The sequence below is a fragment of the Castanea sativa genome, chromosome 3 (genome assembly GCF_040712315.1).
Source record: "Castanea sativa cultivar Marrone di Chiusa Pesio chromosome 3, ASM4071231v1".
NCBI classification, from domain to species: Eukaryota; Viridiplantae; Streptophyta; class Magnoliopsida; order Fagales; family Fagaceae; genus Castanea; species Castanea sativa.
In genome coordinates this window covers 7,471,881-7,492,518 of record NC_134015.1, presented here as the reverse complement: position 1 = coordinate 7,492,518, position 20,638 = coordinate 7,471,881, and the positions used below count along the sequence as shown (strand labels likewise).

Sequence of the window (20,638 nt, the reverse complement as noted above, 5' to 3'; positions counted from 1 at the left end):
CTCTTTGGTAATACAATTCCTTAAACTATAGTTTGTTTACCAAGTAAACTAGAAGCCACTGTTTTATACACATCTCAATTTATATCTCTTACTGTTAAAGGAAGTTACTGATTTAAATTTTTTTTTTCTTTGAAGGAAAGTCTTAAGCTCTTCGCATGGGTAGCCAAGTAACTTTTGCTCCCTTTATATATCTTTAATTACATGAAATGTACTTCTATATTTTTGGATTATTTCTCCTTACGTTGTGCCATATTATGATTTGAGTTTATTACCATGGCCGTTAAGCTTTTATGTTTTTTGTTTCAAAATTGATGAACGCTCTCATAACAATGGAGAAAGGAATTGAGTAAGAATGAGAAGCCTCTTCACTACAAAGGGAGCACATTTCATAGAATTATTCCCAACTTTATTATCCAAGTAGGTGATTTTACTCTTGCTGATGGCAGATGTGGAGTTTCATTCTTTGGTGTTTTGCCAATGAGAACTTTAAACTAAAGCACAACATGTTAGGCGAATTAAATTCCTTTGGATATCTTGTTTTATTATTTGGTTTTGTGATACTGGGTTATGTTTGCAATGTATTTTCCACATGAGTTTATGATTTGTTTCTAGTGTTTTAGGAATTTATAGATTATGTTAGATTCTAAGAAATTTGGAACTAATGTATTAGAACTTCAATATGAATATGTTGGCAAACCATGATCAAAACTTGAAGTCTAGATTTAAGCTGCTCAAAGTTTGTGTTTATGTAAAGTTGGAATCGAGTAATTGCAGGAAATTAATGTTCAGCAAGGCTCGATTGATCGAAAATTAGACTCGATTGATCGAAACTTGTGTAGATTGTTTTTCTGCAAAATTTTTCAACTTAGCCCAAGATCAGTTTGACATGTCGAGTTTTATGTTTTATGTCTCATATAAATAAAAACACCCTAGCCATGTTTTAAAGGTTGTTGTTGCTGTGTGTGTGAATCTCTTGTGAGATCTAGAGATGTTTGCCTTCATACATGTTTAGGATTATCAAGATCGAGATTGATGTCAAGAGCTTGGTGATATTTTTAGTTGTTACATAAAGAGCTTAAAGAAAAACAAGTGGTTAACTTGTGGATGCCATGGATTTGAGAAATAAGTAGTCTGTGGACTGGGAGCTATCACGTGGTCATGGTAGTAAGTTTTCTACTCGAGGTAGCAATAGGATATTAGTGGTCTAAGTAGCTATTGTAAAATTTCAATTCTTTCACAGTGGATTTGTTTTACTTTAAGGATAGTTAGGTTAAATCCTCCCTAAGTTTTTTACTGGTTTGGTTTTCCTAGGTTATCATATCATGTGTTATTTACCTTTACGCACTGCTTTACATGATATAATTGGTTCGTGTTAACCTAGATTTGAATAATTTACCTAAGTAATCACTTGGTTAAATAACTAGGTTAAACAACTGGTGTTTTAAAGGGTCAAAAAACATACAGATTAATTCGTTCATAATGTTGCTGCCTATTATTGCAACTTGTATATATATAGTAGATTATAATTGAATTGTAATAGGGCAATAACTTGTATTGGGTTAGTTCTTGAGTTTGAGCAATACATGTTGTATGTGAGTTTTATTGTGAATTGCCAAAGAGGGAGATTGTTAGGTTCTAAATATTTAGCATTAAATGTTTAGTAACTAAATTTGTGTATATTGGCAAACCAAGTACAAAAACTAGTCTAGTATATGATCTTAGGATCTTTGAAGAAGTTTAGACATTGCTCAAGTTGATACAAGTTAACACTACAACAAAATGTATTTTTAGTGAGGAAAAAATTTGTCACTAAAAGTCCAGTTTTTTGTCACTAAGAACCTTTAGCGACAAAATCGAACTTTTAGTGACGAAACTCATTTCGTCGCTAAAACCCCGTCGCTAAAAGTCTTAGCGACGAAAATTTTCGTCACTTGTTTAAAAAAAAAAAAAAAACTTTTAGCGACGAAAACGTTTCATCGCTAAATGTTTTCCTCGCTAAAAATACAATTTAGTGACAAAAATATTTCGTCACTAAAAACACTTCAGTTTATCAAATCATATTTAGTGACGAACAATTTCGTCACTAAAACTATTTTAGGATACATATAGTGACGAAAAAATTAATTCACAAGTGCAAAATTTGAATACAATTGCTACTAACTCAACACAACAAATGACCACATCAATATCCATATCAAGTTCAAAATAAGTACAAAACATCTCAATAACAATTACCACTAACTTTACATATCATAGTCCACGCCATTATCCATATCAAGCAATTTGCAAGTGCTAAATTTGAACACAATTGCTAAAACCTCAACACAAAATATGACCACATCAATATCCATATCAAGTTCAAGATAAGTACAAAACTTTAAAACAATTGCTACTTAGACAATCATAAAACTTTAAGACAAACACACAACATTTAAGACAATTATTATGAACTCTACATATCATAATCCATATCAAGATCAACATCAGCTATGTCATGCACTTCATTTTGATTAGCATCTTCTGAAGTTCCACCTTCAAGAACAACCTCAATTTCAATATCACCCATACAATACTCAATAATATTGTCCTCAACATTGACAGAGACAACATCAACAATCGGTTCTTGTTGAAATGCGTCACTATCTTCTGTATTATCATTGGATTCTCCACCCCTGACTTCTGGGACATCAAACACTCCCCTATGTTGGATGAATTGCACAATTTTCCAAGGTTCATCCAATTTGGTATCTTGAAGGTAGAAAACTTGTCTCGCTTGACTAGGAAGTATAAAAGGGTCATTTTCATACCACCGACTTGTAACATCAATGCTTATGCAGTGTGCATCGGTGCTTATCGTTCTCCTTCGACCATTGGTACTAGTATTGTACCATTCACACTGGAACAAAACAACTTTATGGCGAAACACATACTCCAATTCCCAAATTTTGCACACATGACCATAGAAGTTGTGCATTTCTCCTTCATTGTCCCCTTCAGTACATACACCACTGTTTTGGGTTACACGACGATTGTCTAGGTCCCTTGTATGAAACTTTACACCATTGACCATACAAACTGTGTACTCCTTCACATGCGGCTTAGGATCATTTGCTAATGACCATAACTGTTTAGTTGCTTTTGGTGACTCGCTAACTTTCAATCTATTAATCTATAATGACATACAGCAAGTAATATTAATTAGTAATAAGCAATGATGAAACTATTTAAATGTTTAATTTTTATTAGTGTGTGATTAAGTTTCAAATGTCTTACATGTTCTTTGAACCACTTGGGAAATTTTTGTCGTTGGATTTGAGTTATGGCTTCACCAGTAGGATTATGCAATGTGCTTTTGTGTTCACTATTAAAAATAAGGTGATTTATTTTCAGCTATTGCAGATAATATTCAAAACTTAATTAAACAACACATGCATATGAAATTACATACTTTAAATAAGGCTCTAACTCAGGACTGTTGTACAACAAGTACCAATGAGCAGTATCAAGCAATGCACGAGACAAGTTGCCATCATTCCACCTACCACCTGTAGGTCGGGCAGTCTGTGAAAAAACTATCAATCCTTCCCTAGATTCACCAAAATCTTCATTTCTTTCTTTTCGATTATGCACAATTTCGATCCCATCAATATACAAAGACCAATTGTTAATACATTCTTTGAGAATGTAAGCCTCTACAATTGAACCTTCTGGTCGAGCTCGGTTGGAAACGTATCTTTTTAATTTTCCAAGGTACCTACGAGGAAAAAATACGCACATTATGTGATTTTATACCACATGGGAAAGATGTAATTGATGGATGTATTAAGTAATCTAATTACCTTTCAATTCGGTACATCCACCGATGTTGTACCGGGCATTCTAGAATTGCTTCTCGAGGCAAGTGAACAGCAAGGTGGACCACAACATCAAAGAATGCTGGAGGAAAGAACCTTTCAAGCTTATATAGTATAAAAACTATACGTTCTTCTATTTTCTCCAATTCACTTCGTTTTAGGATCCTTGAGCATAAGTCTTGGAAGAAGCTGCCTAACTTAAACAATACAAGGCTAATGTCTTTATGTGCAAATCCTCGCAATCCAATCGGAAGAATTTTTTGTAATAACACATGACAATCATGGCTTTTCAAACTAGATAATCTACCATTTTTTGCATTCACTGACCTTGATATGTTGGTTGCATAGCCATCCGGATACTTAACTGATTTCAAAAAGTCATAGAAACCATCTCTTTCATTTAGGCTTAATGAAAAGAAAGCCCGAGGCTTGTCATATGATCCATCAGGACATTGTTTCAAATGCAACATGTGCCTAAAGTTCATATTTTGCAAGTCTATCCATGCCTTGTCAGTGTCCTTGTTTTTCCCCTCAATGCCCAACAAAGTACCATAAGTACTCTCACTAATGTTCTTCTCCACATGCATGACATCAATGTTGTGCTTAAGCTTCTTATTTTTCCAATATGGAAGCTTGTACAAAATACTTGCCTTTGACCAATTTGGCTCCCCAATGAGTTGTCTCTTCTTGTTACTTGGATGTTTTCCTAAAATTATATTTGGCATTCTATCTAGCTGTTCTTATATCTTTCCAACTTGAAACTCTAAAGATCTCTTCCGTTTCTTTAATAAACCATTATGCAACCGACTATGTCTCCAACGATGTTCCATAGGCAAATAAGTCCGATGGTTAATGAATCCAATTTTACTTTCCAAACCTTCTAAATATGGTTCATCGTTGCAAGTGTATCAAGAATGATAACCCTTTGTCCTCCACCCAAACACGTTACCAAATCCAGGATAGTCATGTATTGTCCACAACAAAGTTGCACGCATTTGAAAATGCTCTTTTCTATAAGCATCATAAGTTTTTACACCGTCTTCCCATAACTCCTTCAACTTGTCAACCAATGGTTTCAAGTAAATATCAATCTCATTTCCAGGTTGATGAGGACCAGGAATAAGCAATGACAACATAAAATATGGCTCCTTCATAACCAACTAAGGCAGTAGGTTATAGGGAATAAGTATGACATGCCACATACTATAGTTGTTGTTCATATTCCTAAAAGGGTTAAATCCATCTATAGCCAACCCCAACCTTACATTGCGAGATTCGAGGGCAAAATCAGGATATTGCAAATCAAACTCCTTCCACTCCTCACTATCAGCCAGATGCCTCATTATCCCATCGTCCACACATTTGTCTATATATCATCTCATGTCCTTAGCTCTTTGGCCTGACATGTACAACCTCCTCAGTCTTGGTGTCAACGGGAAGTAACGCAATACCTTATGAGGAATCTTTTTACCTTGGGCATGTGTATCCTTGTACCTAGGTGCCTCACACACCGGACATTTATCAAGGTTTTCATTTTTCTTCCAAAATAGTGCACAATCATTTTTGCATACATTTATATGCTCGTATGACATGCCCAAGTCACGTAATATCTTCTTTGCTTCATAAGTTAACCTTGGAACCAAGTACCTTTCGGTAAAACCTTTGTCAGCAATTCTAGCATCATATCAAGTCCCTTATTACTCAATTTGGTCATTACCTTTACATTCAACATCTCAATAACAAACTTCAAGATACTATAATCAGTGCAACCTGGATACAACTCACGCTTTACATCTTCCTCAAGTTTATCAAAATTACGCACTTCCTCATCTTCGATTGCATTTCTTGGTTCTCCTCTAATTTGGTCACCTACCAAGGCATCGATACCATCCATATGATCACCATCCAACATTTCATTATCATGAATGTCCTCGTTTAATACACGAGGTTCTCCATGATTATACCAATTAATGTAAGATTGCATAATCCCACGATGAAGCAAATGTATACACACAGTTTGAAGAGATTGTTGATAACAATTCACACAATGAATACATGAGCATGGAATATTACCACTAAAATCTACAACTGCTCTTACAAAAGTAATAAATGCATTGACCCCTTCAATATATGGACAACTTAATCTGCCATCAGGTGTCTTACCAATTGTCATCCAACTTTTATCCATGTTCGACTACAATTGCAAAGTGAATGCTACTTTAGTAAAATAAGGACAACTCATGCATAATGTATTCTAACATCTAAATCTATAAGCTACTTAGATAAAGTTCTATCTCATTCATGAATGCATAAGTCTATATTAATACTTAAACACTCCCAATATTTGTATAACCCACCTTATAACACCATGCAAGCTACCTGCTTGCTCCAACACAATAACCCACCACAAAACTAATCACAAACATCACAAGTATATCGTATTTACAAGTATTGAAATAAATTAAAGTACTATTTATCACATCTAATCAACAAATTCCATTCACATTTGAAAGAAACTAAAAACACTCCCAATAATAGTTTAAACCACTTTAAAACACCATGCAAGTATTGAAATCTAATAAAATAATATTCATCACATCTAATTAACAATACTCATTCACATTTCCAAGAATTGAAAAAAAACTCCTAATACGAATTTAAACCACCTTATAACACCATGCAAGCTACCCGCTTGCTCCAATACAAAAACCTACCACAAATCCAATTTCCAACATCACAAGTATAGAGTTTACAAGTATTGAAATCTAATAAAGTAATATTCATCACATCTAATTAACAATACTTATTCACATTTGCAAGAATTGAAAAAACACTCTCAATATGAATTTAAACCACCTTATAACACCATGCAAGCTACCTGCTTTCTCAAACACAAAAACCCACTACAAATCCAATTTCCAACATCACAAGTATAGAGTTTACAAGTATTGAAATCTAATAAAGTAATATTCATCACATCTAATTAACAATACTCATTCACATTTGTAAGAATTGAAAAAACACTCACAATATGAATTTAAACCACCTTATAACACCATGCAAGCCACCCGCTTGCTCGAACACAACTACCCAATCACAAACATCACAAGTATAGAGTGTTTACAAGTATTAAAATCAATTAAAGTGCTATTCATCACATCTAATCAACAAATTCCATTCACATTTGCAAGAAACTAAAAGCACTCCCAATATGAATTTAAACCACCTTATAACAACATGCAAGCCACCTGCTTGCTTCAACACAAAAACCCACCACAAATCCAATTTTCAATATCACAAGTATAGAGTTTACAAGTATTGAAATCTAATAAAATAATATTCATCACATCTAATTAACAATACTCATTCACATTTGCAAGAATTGAAAAAACACTCCCAATATGTATTTAAACCACCTTATAACACCATGCAAGTCACCCGCTTGCTCCAACACAACATACCACCACAAATCCAATTTCCAACATCATAAGTATAGAGTTTTATAAATTTTTAACTAAAATTTACTTACTTTGCTCAAGCTAAGCTTACAAATTTCAGAAAAAATCCAAGATTATTGCAAACAATGTGTATTTATCTTGCAAAAGAAAAGTTAAATTTATAAATACTTCAATCTTGAAAATGATCCTATCATAATAAAAAGAAGAAGCGAAGACACCTGCCCAGAGTGACAAATCACTAGTTTTTGCCAAAGGGCAGGAGTGACAAATCACTAGAAGACCAAACCACCTGATGCTGTAAAAGCCCAAACGAATATAATCCCGACAAATGCGATAGAACTTACATAGCTTAGAAGAGAAGAGGAAAACATAGGTCAGGAACATTATGAGTGTCTCTTAAATCTATCAACTCTAAACAATGCCTTCACAATCTTGATGATTATAAAACAAAAGCTCCCCAATAGTGGCACAATATTTAACAAATACAGTGTTGTAATTGTAACTTAATAGAACCTATTAAGGTGCTAAAATGTGGTCCACTTTAACCACCCCGAATTCCATGTCCAAATGCAACCAGAGCATCAAAGTAGTTATAGGAGATTGCAATTGTACAAAGAAATCATGAAAAATTGTTATTGCATATTTAAAAGTCATTATGACGCATATAATATATAATGTAGATATCAAATATATTTTACAAGTACATAATCACATTGGAAATCAGTAGCCATAAATAAATGGAACCAAAAGAATCTTTAGACTAACAGACCACCCTATTAAAATTATAGACAACCAAAATCTATTGAAGATCTTAGAGGGACAAATAGAAATTGAAAACTAGACAATCATTGCACGCCAATTGTGAAAGATGATGGTCTAGAACCACACTTATATGAACCAGTTCACCATAAGAATTAAAGAGTTAAAATTGAAACATACCCCGTTATAATTCCATTACCAAACCAAACTAGGACAAGAATATAAACATCCTGGATATTAATTTCAGTACCCAATCAATATACAAAAAATCAATCAAAGCAAAATCACAAGCAACCCCACGTCTCAACAGGCCCATTACACAATTAAAATTATAGAATTCAGATATACCCAGATAATTATTCAAGCAGCAAATAACAGCAAGAACAAGAAAACAAAAACCCAAAATCAAAATGTGAGAAGAAAGTCAGAAACAACGTCATGAAAGGAGCACACAGATTTAATTCCAAAAAAAAAAAATCTTAGTAGCCAAACAGAGAATAAACCCAGATGAAATTGACAATTTTGTTCATAAATATACCTGTAGAGAATGATCTGGGAGCAGTGAGAATGAAAGAAGTGAATGGGAGAAGAAGTGTCGCCGACGCGAAGCGTTGTCGGAGCGCTGCGCGCCGCGAAGCGAAGCGTCGCCTGAGCTGCGCGAAGTGTCACCTGAGCTCGCCAATGCTAGAGCGTCGCCGAAGCTCGCCTGTAAGTATTGGTGTGGGTATCATTTTGATTTGGAGTGGATATAGGTATCAATGTAAGGGAGTGGGAATGGGTACTGCCGAATGAGTGAGGGAAAAAAAACAGTAAAGTGTTATATATAGGACATCTATAGTGACGAATTCAGTTTCGTCACTATTCATTACCTTTAGCAACGAATCCGAGTTCGTCACAGATGCTCCACAAAATCATTTGTTTTTCATTTCAACGATGAAGCATTTTCGTCACTATTTGTCTTCTTTAGCGACGAAACCAGTTTCGTCACTAAAAGCATGATAGCAGCACCTTTAGTGACGAAATTGTTTCGTCGCAAAAAGTAGAACTTTTAGAGACGAACAAATTTCGTTGTTGTAGCTCCAGTTAGTTCGTGCCTACACTTTTTAATTGGCGACCCTAATTTTGCACCCTCTATAGCGATGAAATCTATGTTTCGTCACTAAATGTATCTATAGTGACGAATTTAGTTTCGTCACTATTCATTGCCTTTAGTGACAAATTTGAGTTCGTCGTAGATGCTCCACACAAATGATGTGCATTTCTTTTCAGCGACGAAATATTTTCGTCGCTAATTGTTTCCTACAGCGACGAAACATGTTTCGTCACTAAAAGCATAATTACAGCACCTTCAGCAACGAAATATTTTCGTCGCTAAAACTAGAACTTTTAGCGACAAAAAAAGTCGTCGCTATAGATCCATTTTGGCTTCGCGCCTGGCCTTTTGCTTTGCACCTCTAATTCAGCATCCCCTATAGCGACGAAATCAATTTTTCGTCGCTAAAGGATACCAATTTTTTTTTATAAATAGCGATGAAATATAAATTTCGTCGCTATATCGTACTTTTTTGCGACGAAAAAATTTTCCTCACTAAAATTCATCATTGTAGTTACATTTTGTTGTAGTTGTAGTGTTAGTTTCAAGAACATACAATCTGTAGAAAGAAAAATTCAGAAATTGTAAGGCTTAACCGATTGAGTGTGTTTTTCAACCGATTGAGACACGAATTCATTGGTTTTTTTACCTTGAAACTGGACAATTTTATTGGTTTTCCTAGGTCATTATATCGCTTATGTTCTTTACTTTTCCGTTGTTGTGATTTGATTGTTATTTGTTTAACTTTGATCTGTTTAATTGAACTAAGTAAAAACTTGGTATTAAATTAGGTTAAACAATTTGAGTTTATCGGGGTTCAAATATATAACAAATGCCTTATGGTTCAAAGAACCACTATTTTTGGGTTTCACAAATAAATAATAAAATCCATTAAACTATTCACTTTTCACTCTAACTCTCTTAGTTCCTTCGTATGCATGTATCTATTTTTCCTTCCTGGTTCCTTGGATTTTTGTTTGATCACAGGTTGGTTCTGAAAAACAGATCTATCTTCCTCGATGGAACCAAATCTAGCTTACCGGCCCATAACTGTACTATGGCCTTGTTGAACCCAAGTCTCACAACTAAAACCTGGGCCTGACTAATGACAAAAATCGGCCTTCAACACTAGTCCTATTAGACACAGTTTCTTTATTTTTGTTTATTTATTTTTTTAAAATCAAGAAAATAGTCTATCAAGGTTTTAAAAAAGAGAACAGTATTTCATGACACACACACAGCTTAAATAGGCCAACTTCAATTAAAAAAAAAAAATCTATAATCAATAAATAGTTGGAAGATTGAGATAAACAATTATACAATTAATTTATATGATATATCCATAATGAATTAGGTTCTAGAATAGACCTTTCATTAACGAATTAATTCATTAACATTAAAAAAAGAGTTAATTTATTAATATGGTTAAATATTTAATTTTTTCCAAGTGAGCTTCTTAATATTGAGGAACTATAAAGGTAGTTGGCATGATAGCAAAGAGACATTTATCTCACCTTCTTATCCTGAAAAGTGTAGATGAGAAAGAGGGTTACATATATGAATTGGAAGACAATACCGGCCACATTAAGGCATTAACTGTGGTCAAAAGTAAACCATCCGGGGTTAGAAGTGCATAAGATCCGTAAACTTGTGCTTAGTAGAGTAGCTACATATGGAATGCTTTTGTAATGCTCAGTTGATTTCTTCTTCACCACCTGCCAAAATCTCTTAGTGAAAAAAAGAAAAAAGAACCAGAATTGATGTAAGATGGAAGTGAGTGTATTTAGAGGCACTTTGTTGAATTGCTTATTTCTTGAATAGAAGAGGTAAAAATTTAATTTTAAGACTTGCCAAACACATGCACTCAAAGCTGCTACTTCATTAATGCCCAATCTAAACTTTTCAATGAGTTCTATGCTTGGCTATAGTTAAAGACTGAGCAGGACAAGCTAGAGATTATGTTCATGGACTTTGTTGGAGAAACAATGGATTCAGTTCTGATGACAATACTGTAAGAATTGAAAACATATACATGCTAGATACTAGAGCACGAATAATCAATTAATTTATAAGGGTTAGGGGTGCACCTGCAAATACTTTGAGCAAACCCGAATAGATTACTAATAGCAATATATAGACACGCACGTGCACATTCGGCACACAGCCCAAGTAGATATTCATTTCCATTCTCCTCCTTTCAAGATAGCCTTCGATGGAGCAAGCCACCCTCATCTCTAAAAGATGAGGTCTGGGAGACATCTCCTTGTATTATATACAGTAAATATCCACAAATCATAGATTAAGCTTAAAGTCCTACACTCTACCTCACATCAGACTATGACATAAGCCCAGTAAAACAAGGTGTACTAAGGCACAATACTAAATTTGACCATAGCATATTAATGGGCCTTCTAGGAGTATTAACTGAGTCACGTCCAACCCATTTTATGAATCCAAAAGTCTAATCAATGGAAGCCCAAATCTAACAAGTACATGGTATCTTGTAGTTAGATTTGGACACTTTAGATGAATTTCGTATTAATAGTCTTTTTTTCTTCTTTTTTTCTGAGATAAGACTAATTTCCAAGAAATAAAAAATAAAAATAATAGCTCTAGAAATGGTGCTTTGATCGGAAGTAAGGGTACAAATTACAATCATGAAAATGTAATATATATGCATGTAAAAAAATTATGAAATGGATCATACATTGCAAACTTTTTTTTTTTTTTCTTTTTTTGGATTAGTGCAAACTAATTTCAATAGACCACACATAAATCATCATGTATCTCAAAAGTAAGTTAATGGAAATATACTAATTCAATTATTGAACCGATATTTTAACAAATTCCTGGTTAAGTTATGGCCATGCATATGCTTAAGGTTGCGCAAGTTTGATGTAAGCTAGTTCAAAATAGCAATATATATAGTTTTGCTGGGAGAGGGGTGTACTTCTATAAGTTGCACATCGTAGAGGAGAAGAAAAATCTATTCTGTAATTTTCATCCTTGCTTTCTTCCTCTTTCTCTTCCATACACCTGTCTTCATACCCAAATTAGAGAGCTCTCAACCAACCCTTTGTTTTCTACTTCATTTGAGGTCCTAGGCTCTCACTGAATTCAGTGAATTGTTTTATAGTTTCATTGATCATCTTATTATATGACTTGATGTTCTCATCTTGCAATAGAAACTTATCCCCTATAGGCAAAGCCCGTAATGTGGTTTTGTATTATTGGTTTTACGTATAGATCCAAATATAACGAAAAAATTTAAAGTTGACCGAGGTGCAATAAAATTTGTTCTTGCTGGTGGCAACATAATGTGTCCTGGTCTTACATCTCTTGGTGGTGCTTTGGATGATTCACAATATGCATAAGGCAGCATTTGAAAGAAACCATTCATACAAAGACCATTATAATCATAACTTATTTATTTCTTTAATTGACAACATTTTTTTCATTGTATACAAGATTTAATGTATAAAACCACTAATAAACGGAATTCCTAGAGTTGGCAGCCATTGGTTACCGTTAATAAAATTTTCAACAGTAAAGTATTTAATTTCTTTAGAATTTTTGGCAATATGATACCCAGGCCATTTAACCCTTCCTGTTATATTGGCTCCTGGGCCACGATTAGCATACTCCACATAATGCAACGTGGATAAGCTTTTCTTGTCACCTTTTGGAAGCCATCCTTTAGGGTCAATCAATTTGTCAAGGAAACATTCCATGACAACAGTCTGTGAATAACTGAACCACGGCCTACCTAGAAATGTTTTGATTTGTGGGTAAGGTTGAAGGTCTTTGTCAGCCCTAATGGAGCAATTGTGTAATACTAGTCCGGTATCTTCTCCTTTCCCACGACCTTGGGCTGTGATTACATTCTCGGTGTCTTCCGTGCGCTTCCTCGCGTAAATGTCACAATTTTGTAAGACAACTTGTGAATTCCCAAATATAAAATCTATTGTGCCATAAACTTGACATTCTCTGAAGAAATGGACACCGGACGCTGTCCATAAGGTATCTCTCTCTCTCTCACATGGTCCCCGAAATAAAATGTGTAGGCTCTACCACTACGCAGTTACTAAAAATATGGCAATTACCTATCCAGGAAAAAAAAACATTGAATATGCCAACCATATATTATGCTGTCTTAATCTGATAGCATTGGCTAATTAACATTAATAATAACAATATCAATAATAATTATAATAATAATAATAATAATACGAAATGGATATTCATAGCATATATTTGATATTTATGATATATATGAAACTCTCAAAAAAAAAGAAAAGTTATCAAAGTAAATTTACTAAAACATAAATACTGATAGAAAAACTGAATCATGCATCCTTTCAACATCGGATGGGGTTCATCCATAGCATACAAAAGGCTAGCTTTGATAACATAAAACAGAATGGCCCAACTTATTTAAGTTCCACAAAGAGGCCTAAAATTCATAGCAACAATCATTTTACTCCATTTAAAAGCAACATCCATGATCTACCTATTAAACTAACATACATTACTTGTGCAATGCACAAATTAATGTATTACAAATATAGTTTGCCGGTATTTACAAAAAGATGAGTGAAAGTCATTTAAGATGGTTTGATCGTGTTCACAGAGAGCGACTAATGCATTAATAAAAAAGAGTGAGTTTATCCAAATTGAGAGATCAAAATAATATAAAGAAAGACCAAAATTAACGTTAGTAAGGGTAATAAAAAAAATGACATATCAATTAAAGCAGTAACAGAGAATATGGTTTTAAATAGAATAGAATAAAGAAAAATGATACAAGTGACCTACCCTAATTAATCCATTGAAGATTCATAGCCGACTGTAAAATTTTTAGACTAAGATTTTGTTGTTATGTGAGAGTATATAACATAATATTAATATCATTTAAATTGTCAAAAAAGGTTTTAACCAGATTAATTAATATATTTTGCATAAAGTTACAACTAAAATATTGGTTTTGGGCATGCCGTCTAAGAAGAATTTTGCAAAATTCTTCTTACACGGCATGCCCAAAAATCTGAATAAACCCAATTGGGTTTATTCGTATTTTTGGTAAATTAGCCTTAGATAAAGTAATGAAAGCAATTCTATCCCAAAAAAGAAGTTATTTAAACAAAAAGACATCGTTTTAATTATCTTAATAAATAAATAAACAAATATTTGATATGAAACCCAGCTTGTCATCACTCTTAAGCCTTCCTGACTTAGGCATGCCGTATAAGAAGAATTTTGGTGGTTATTCAGATTTTTGGTAAATCAGCCTTAGATAAAGTAATGAAAGCAATTCTATCACCAAAAAAAAAAAAAAAAAAGATTTAAACAAAAAGGCACCATTTTAATTATCTTAATTAATAAATAAATAAAAATTTATTTGATGTGAAACCCGGCTTATCATCACTTTAAGGCCTTCCTGACTTGGGCATGCCGTATAAGAAGAATGTTAGGTTCATTTGGATTTTTCGGTAAATCAGCCTTAGATAAAGTAATGAAAGCGATTCTATCCCCAAAAAAAAAAAAAGTGATTTAAATAAAAAGGCATCGTTTTAATTATCTTGGGTGTATTTTCATGGTATGGTTTTAGATTAATGAGAAAATTTTGTTTTAGCCCTTGTAATTTAGGGGTATAATAAATTAAATCTCTACAATTTCAAAAATAATAAATTACACTTTATTATTACAATTAACAACAAAGCAAAACTTATAGTTTTCAAAAATAACAAATTTGTCAATTTTAAGTACCGTTGACTCATTTCATGACATACGTGTAAGGTTAGATACGTGTTATTTTAGAAGATAACTCTCTCATAAGAATTTTCTTCTAATTTATAACCATACATCCGAACAAAACCTTCAACCATAGAGACATCAACTAATCTTCAAGGAGTTTTGCAATGATCGAGAGATCAATTTACAAATGATGGATTGACATACAACAATAAGTAATTTAAAAATGTAGAAGGTAAGATTTTGTAGTTGTTAGCAAGTGTGTAGAGCCCAGGTACTTAGTCTGAGTACACATGCATGTATGAGAAGTCGTGTAAGTATCATATGTACCACAACAACATTCGATAGTGGACTTATTGATTTGAGCTTAGCCTCATATTATTTTTACCATTTAAAGTTTTTACTCCATGAACAAATATTGTGTGGGTGTGTTAGTTCTCCAGTGTTTTGCTTGTGTTTATCCATGTTTTATATTATGCTTGAAGATTAGCTAATAAAAACCCAGTTTTAAGTCTTTAATAAATTATTAAAATAGGTAGTTAAGCTGATTAGGGGCTTGAAACACGTTTCTCAAAATTAAACCATGAGATTTCAAATAAACTTCAATCTGTTTAAGGGATTCTGTTTGGGGTTTAATACAAGTTTAAACCCCAAGCCGAAAAATGTTACTTTACTTCGAACTTCTAGTTCCCATTCTCTCGGTTCTCTCTGAGTCTCTTACTCTCAGTCAAACTTCAATTCTAATAAAATAATTAAGCATGTAAATAGTGGATCATGCATAGGAATTCCACGATATGTGAACGTATGTTGCAAAAAGGAAAGATTAATTAATATCATCTTCTTATCTTCGGGAGCAAAGATGAGATAAAGAGTCACAAAGATGAGCTGTAAAACGACACCAATGCCATTGACTGTCTCTAGACGCAATCCACCAGTCTTGAGATGCCCATATAGAATGTCCACAGACATGCATTCAAAAGCGTGGCTATATGTGAAATGCCATTGTAATTAATTCTCAGTTGATTTCACCATCCAAAATGTCTTTCTACAAGGAAGGAAAAGATAGCGAAAGAAATAACTTAATTTTATGTTACCCAAGCTTCACGCTTAAAAGATAAACCCTTGGCACAAAGACAGCTTCTAAGACTTGCATGATTTCAAGTCATTCTACTTTCTACGTTTGCAGAAAACTTTTGATACCAATAAACATCTTGAAAAGTTTATTTTCATTTTTATTTTTTTTGGGAACATTGGCAATGCGTAATGACAACTGACACTTTGTTGATCTCAAGCTAAAAAAGTGTTGTTTCTCCAAACTGTTCCCCATCCAACACTAGAAAAGTTTTTATTTTTTTATTATTTTATTTTTATATATATATATATATATATATATATATATATATATATATATATATTAAATCTCCTCAACTGTCATATCGGGAAATATATCCTAAAAGTGGTAATTGATTGTATATTATCTCCAAGAGTGGAGTATCCACTTCTATGTTGGTGAAATTAGTTAATAAGTCTCTGTATGTATAATATATAGTGCTAGTATATTCACAATGACTAGCATGTAACACTAACATGTAGTATTTAATATCACTGTTGTACCCTTTGATAAGTTGTATCACTCTCTCTGCCAGTTCTGAAAATAGATGATCCGTGAAGAAACCATGTTGCTTTCCTTCAAACTCTACGTACTCAATTTTCTTTCCCAACTCCTTCAAGCTTCTTGCATAGTCCTCAACCCTATCTTTCAAAATTTCGTCGCTGCCTACCACCACCAACAATGGATTCAGGTTCACTTCTGCTAGCTTGGGACTAGATGGACCAAATGGATTCATCAAGGAGACGTCTTTAGCGCCTCCAATTGGAAGAGACAACCTCCAAAACCTCTTGTCAATAGGATAAAAAATAGTAACATTACTATGTGCCCGAAAATAAGTTATGAAAATAAGCAGACTTAGTTTTTCTCCCAAACCAATATCAGATTAGATGAATCTCCTCCAACTTTTAACGTAGTCATTCTATTAACCACCCACTTGTACTTTAATCTTATTATCCTCATATCATTTAAGTAAGTCACATTATTGTTAAATAGGTCTAATATCTTAAAATGCACATAATTCATTATTATACATTGAATAATGTGTTGAAGACACTTTTCTCCAAATCAATTTAAAAAAAAATAAAATTGTGTCAAGTATAAACCATAATGATAATGGATTGAGAACAGGTCTCACCGATTTCTGTTACTCTTGCAAAAGGTATGTGTTATAATTTGATTATTCAACTAATGATAGATCGTACCACAGCATTAATAGTCATTTTTTGTCCTCTCACAACTAGTCACCACTTGTTCTCTGTATGAGAGTGTACTAATGTACTTTATATGAAATTGTAATACATGCAGGATAGCCCCTTATAGCGTTTGCTTAATGCTTGGTGGATCCTTGCGTCAATAACGATCACATTGATACATATAGCTAAATAATAATAATAATAATAATAATAATAATAATAATAATAATAATAACAAATAAAGATTACATTGATTGTTTATATAATCCCCCTGGCCTGTAATGGTTTCCACCTATTCGACCAACAAGAAAATTAAAAATTAGGTACTTTTTTTTTAAATTAATTTTATCCACTAGTTGAAAAATGGAAACCGAAAAGATTGGTGTGACCATTAATTTATAATCAGTTGTCAAGGACAATGTAAATGGAGAAAGTTTTTCCTATCACTTGAGCTGGCTGTGTTACGTATGTTCTTTTTCATCCTTAATTTAACAACAATCTCAGATGCTTCCAAGGAATTTGATTAGAACTAGCTTGGTAAAGAACAAGCACTTAATCCAAATGCCGCACACGGTTTTAGAGTAGATCGTGATTAAAACACTTAATGTTTGACACATGGATGAAAAAATGACGTTTTTAAAGGAAAAGGAAATTTAAAAATAGAATTGGTAGAACCCCACTTCTCACACCCAACAAAAATTTGATTGCTTTTTATTATTTTATAAATATAAATAAAAATCTCATGAAGATTTTATAAATCATTGGATGAATTGTACGTAACTTTTCTTACACTACAAATGAGACCAACATTTAATATATTCATTGTTACCTATGAGTCTATGATAATAACATTATGTTAACTAGCATGTGCGGTTATATTTAAAAATAATTACTACTATCAAACATCCGTACCTAATTTAAATTTTTTTTTTTTTAATTTTTGCTAAAAAGAAAATCTTGTAGAGATATCATTTACTAAAGAATACAAATAACTTATTCTTTTTTTTTTTTTTTGAGAAGAAAAATTACTTATTCTTGATTGCTCTAATTCAGTAAGAAAAAAGAATTTAGTTTTTTAATTTATTTATATTAGTTTTTACCTTTTGAACATGATTGTTTTATTGAAATAAAATGAATCTAGATCATTTTATTTCATTTTTTACATAAGTTATGGGATTTTAGTTAATATAATAATATATTGAAATTAAACACTGCATTTTTAGTTAATATGACATTATTTTACATATTCATGTAAAATAATATCGTTCACTTAATACACACTTTGTTAACCATATGTCCAGGACGAGTCTCATATAAAGTAGTTACAAACCATGCATCATGTAAATATGTCATGTTAATTAGATTAACTCACAATCTTACTTTATAATCAAGCAACAACAAGCAATATATATATATATATATATATATATATATATATATATATATATATATATATATATAAATAAATCAAGTGCCATAATATCAAAAAAGAAGTTTTGTGTTTTATAATTATTAAACTAATATGTAGTTTAGTTATTGTCAGAAAAATGTGCGAAGTGTTTCTTGTTGGAAGATCAGAGAGTCATTGATTTTCTGATAGCATATGTTGTACATGCATATTGGCAATATTGAGTACTAGCACCATACCTGTTATACATGTCCAAATTCCAAAATACTTCACATGGCCTCTCTTCCTCGGACCTAGTCTTCACACTCCCACCAAAAAATGGAGACAAGAGCACATAACCTCTCACCCGAACTGGCTCCAATTCAACCAAACCCATACCAAGCCTAAGTGCTACATGGTGAGCCACGTTCCCACCAGAAGAGTCACCCATTACAAAAACCCTATCAAAGTCCACAACCCCATCACCCAACCACGTATCACAGCCAATGTCGCCATGCATGGCTAGGGTTTGTAACCATTTTAGAGAACTTATAGCATCATCTATGGCTGCCGGAAGCCTATGCTCCGGCGCAAGCCTATAGTCCGGTGCAACTACGAGGACTCCAAGCCCAGATGCAAGGCGGTGACATATGTTGTGAAAGTTGGGGAAAGTTCGTAACCCGAAGCAAAAACCACCGGCATGAATCTAATATAAGACAGGAATCTTGGTGAGTGAAGCCAATGTGGGCTTGTAAAGGCGTAGGTGAAGATTGTGGTGCTTTTCAAACACGTAGTCTTTCCAAAGAACGGAGCCATCATCTATGATAGGGATGTTAAAGTTTATGTTGGTTGAGCGTGAAATAGAGCCATCACTATAGAGCTTCAAGAGACCAAAGCAATCTTCAACTACATGAGGAAGAGAACCCATCCCTCTATAGCTCTATTGATTTCTCTCTAACGTATGTGATAACTTTTGTGGTTTGGCAAAGGAGCTATATATTAAAGAAAAGGGTGAATTGAAAGGGATATATTCAAAAACTACGTACACTTGAATTAACTGAACATGTGTTTTGTCCCCATGTTTAATAATCTTTTAGTGGAAAAGCATGATTGTGGCTATTAATTGGACCTATTATCTATATTTTAGGCACCGGGTAATGGTCATGACCCAACATGAAGAATTCATTTTTGAACTATTAACAGCTAAAATTTTATAGTCATTGATTTCAATATTCTTTGAGCTTGACTTGACCGAGTCCTTGTATCATGCATGTTTCCAGAAACATACCTTAAAAGTGGTTGGGCTATAAGATTCATTTGATTCTATTTCATGAAAAATGGACCTGGGAAAGGTCGGTCAAAAATTTTGGTCTTCAAAAAAACAGTGCTACTTCGTCTTTTTCCCTTTGTCCCATGTATTTCGTTTGTCAATGTAGTTGTGAAGTCTCCATTCACATCTTCTGATTAATAAATATTCTAAGATCAAAATGGGAGAACAGCAAATGCATGTTTATTTTGGTCTCTCTAATTTTGGGGGTAAGTTTCTTTTTATGTTTCACATTATATTTTTTGGAATATAAATTCCATATCTTACTTTTTGTATTTCACTTTATACTCTATCAATCTTTTTTTGAAAAATAATTACAATATGTTGCTAATACAGCAACTCAAACCCTTTTTTTCTAAACTCTCAAGTACTTTGTATATAGAGAAGTGTCAATTCAACTATAAGGCACTCCATCAATATTCTTGGTATGTCATGTGATTGTTTTTTTTTATTATTATAAATTTTGATTATCTTATAAAGAAATTAATCAAATAAATACATATCAAGTTGTGATTTATAAAATATATACTATAAAGTAGAATACAAAAATTACTATAAAGAATTTACATTCATTATTCTTTATACCTGGCCAGAACAATTTTTGCAAAACTATGGGCCTATCAAAATACTAATCTCAAAAATAGACAAAACCCATAAAGGGTGTGGCTTCTGTCCAGTGCACTGAGACACTGGATTGAAGCTGCG

General features: G+C 33.0%; 1 pseudogene; it reads right to left on the bottom strand.

The window, feature by feature from the left end:
* Positions 1-16,339: 16,339 nt before the first annotated feature.
* LOC142628427 (strigolactones hydrolase CXE15-like) lies at positions 16,340-19,553 on the bottom strand (annotated as a pseudogene).
* Positions 19,554-20,638: the final 1,085 nt, after the last annotated feature.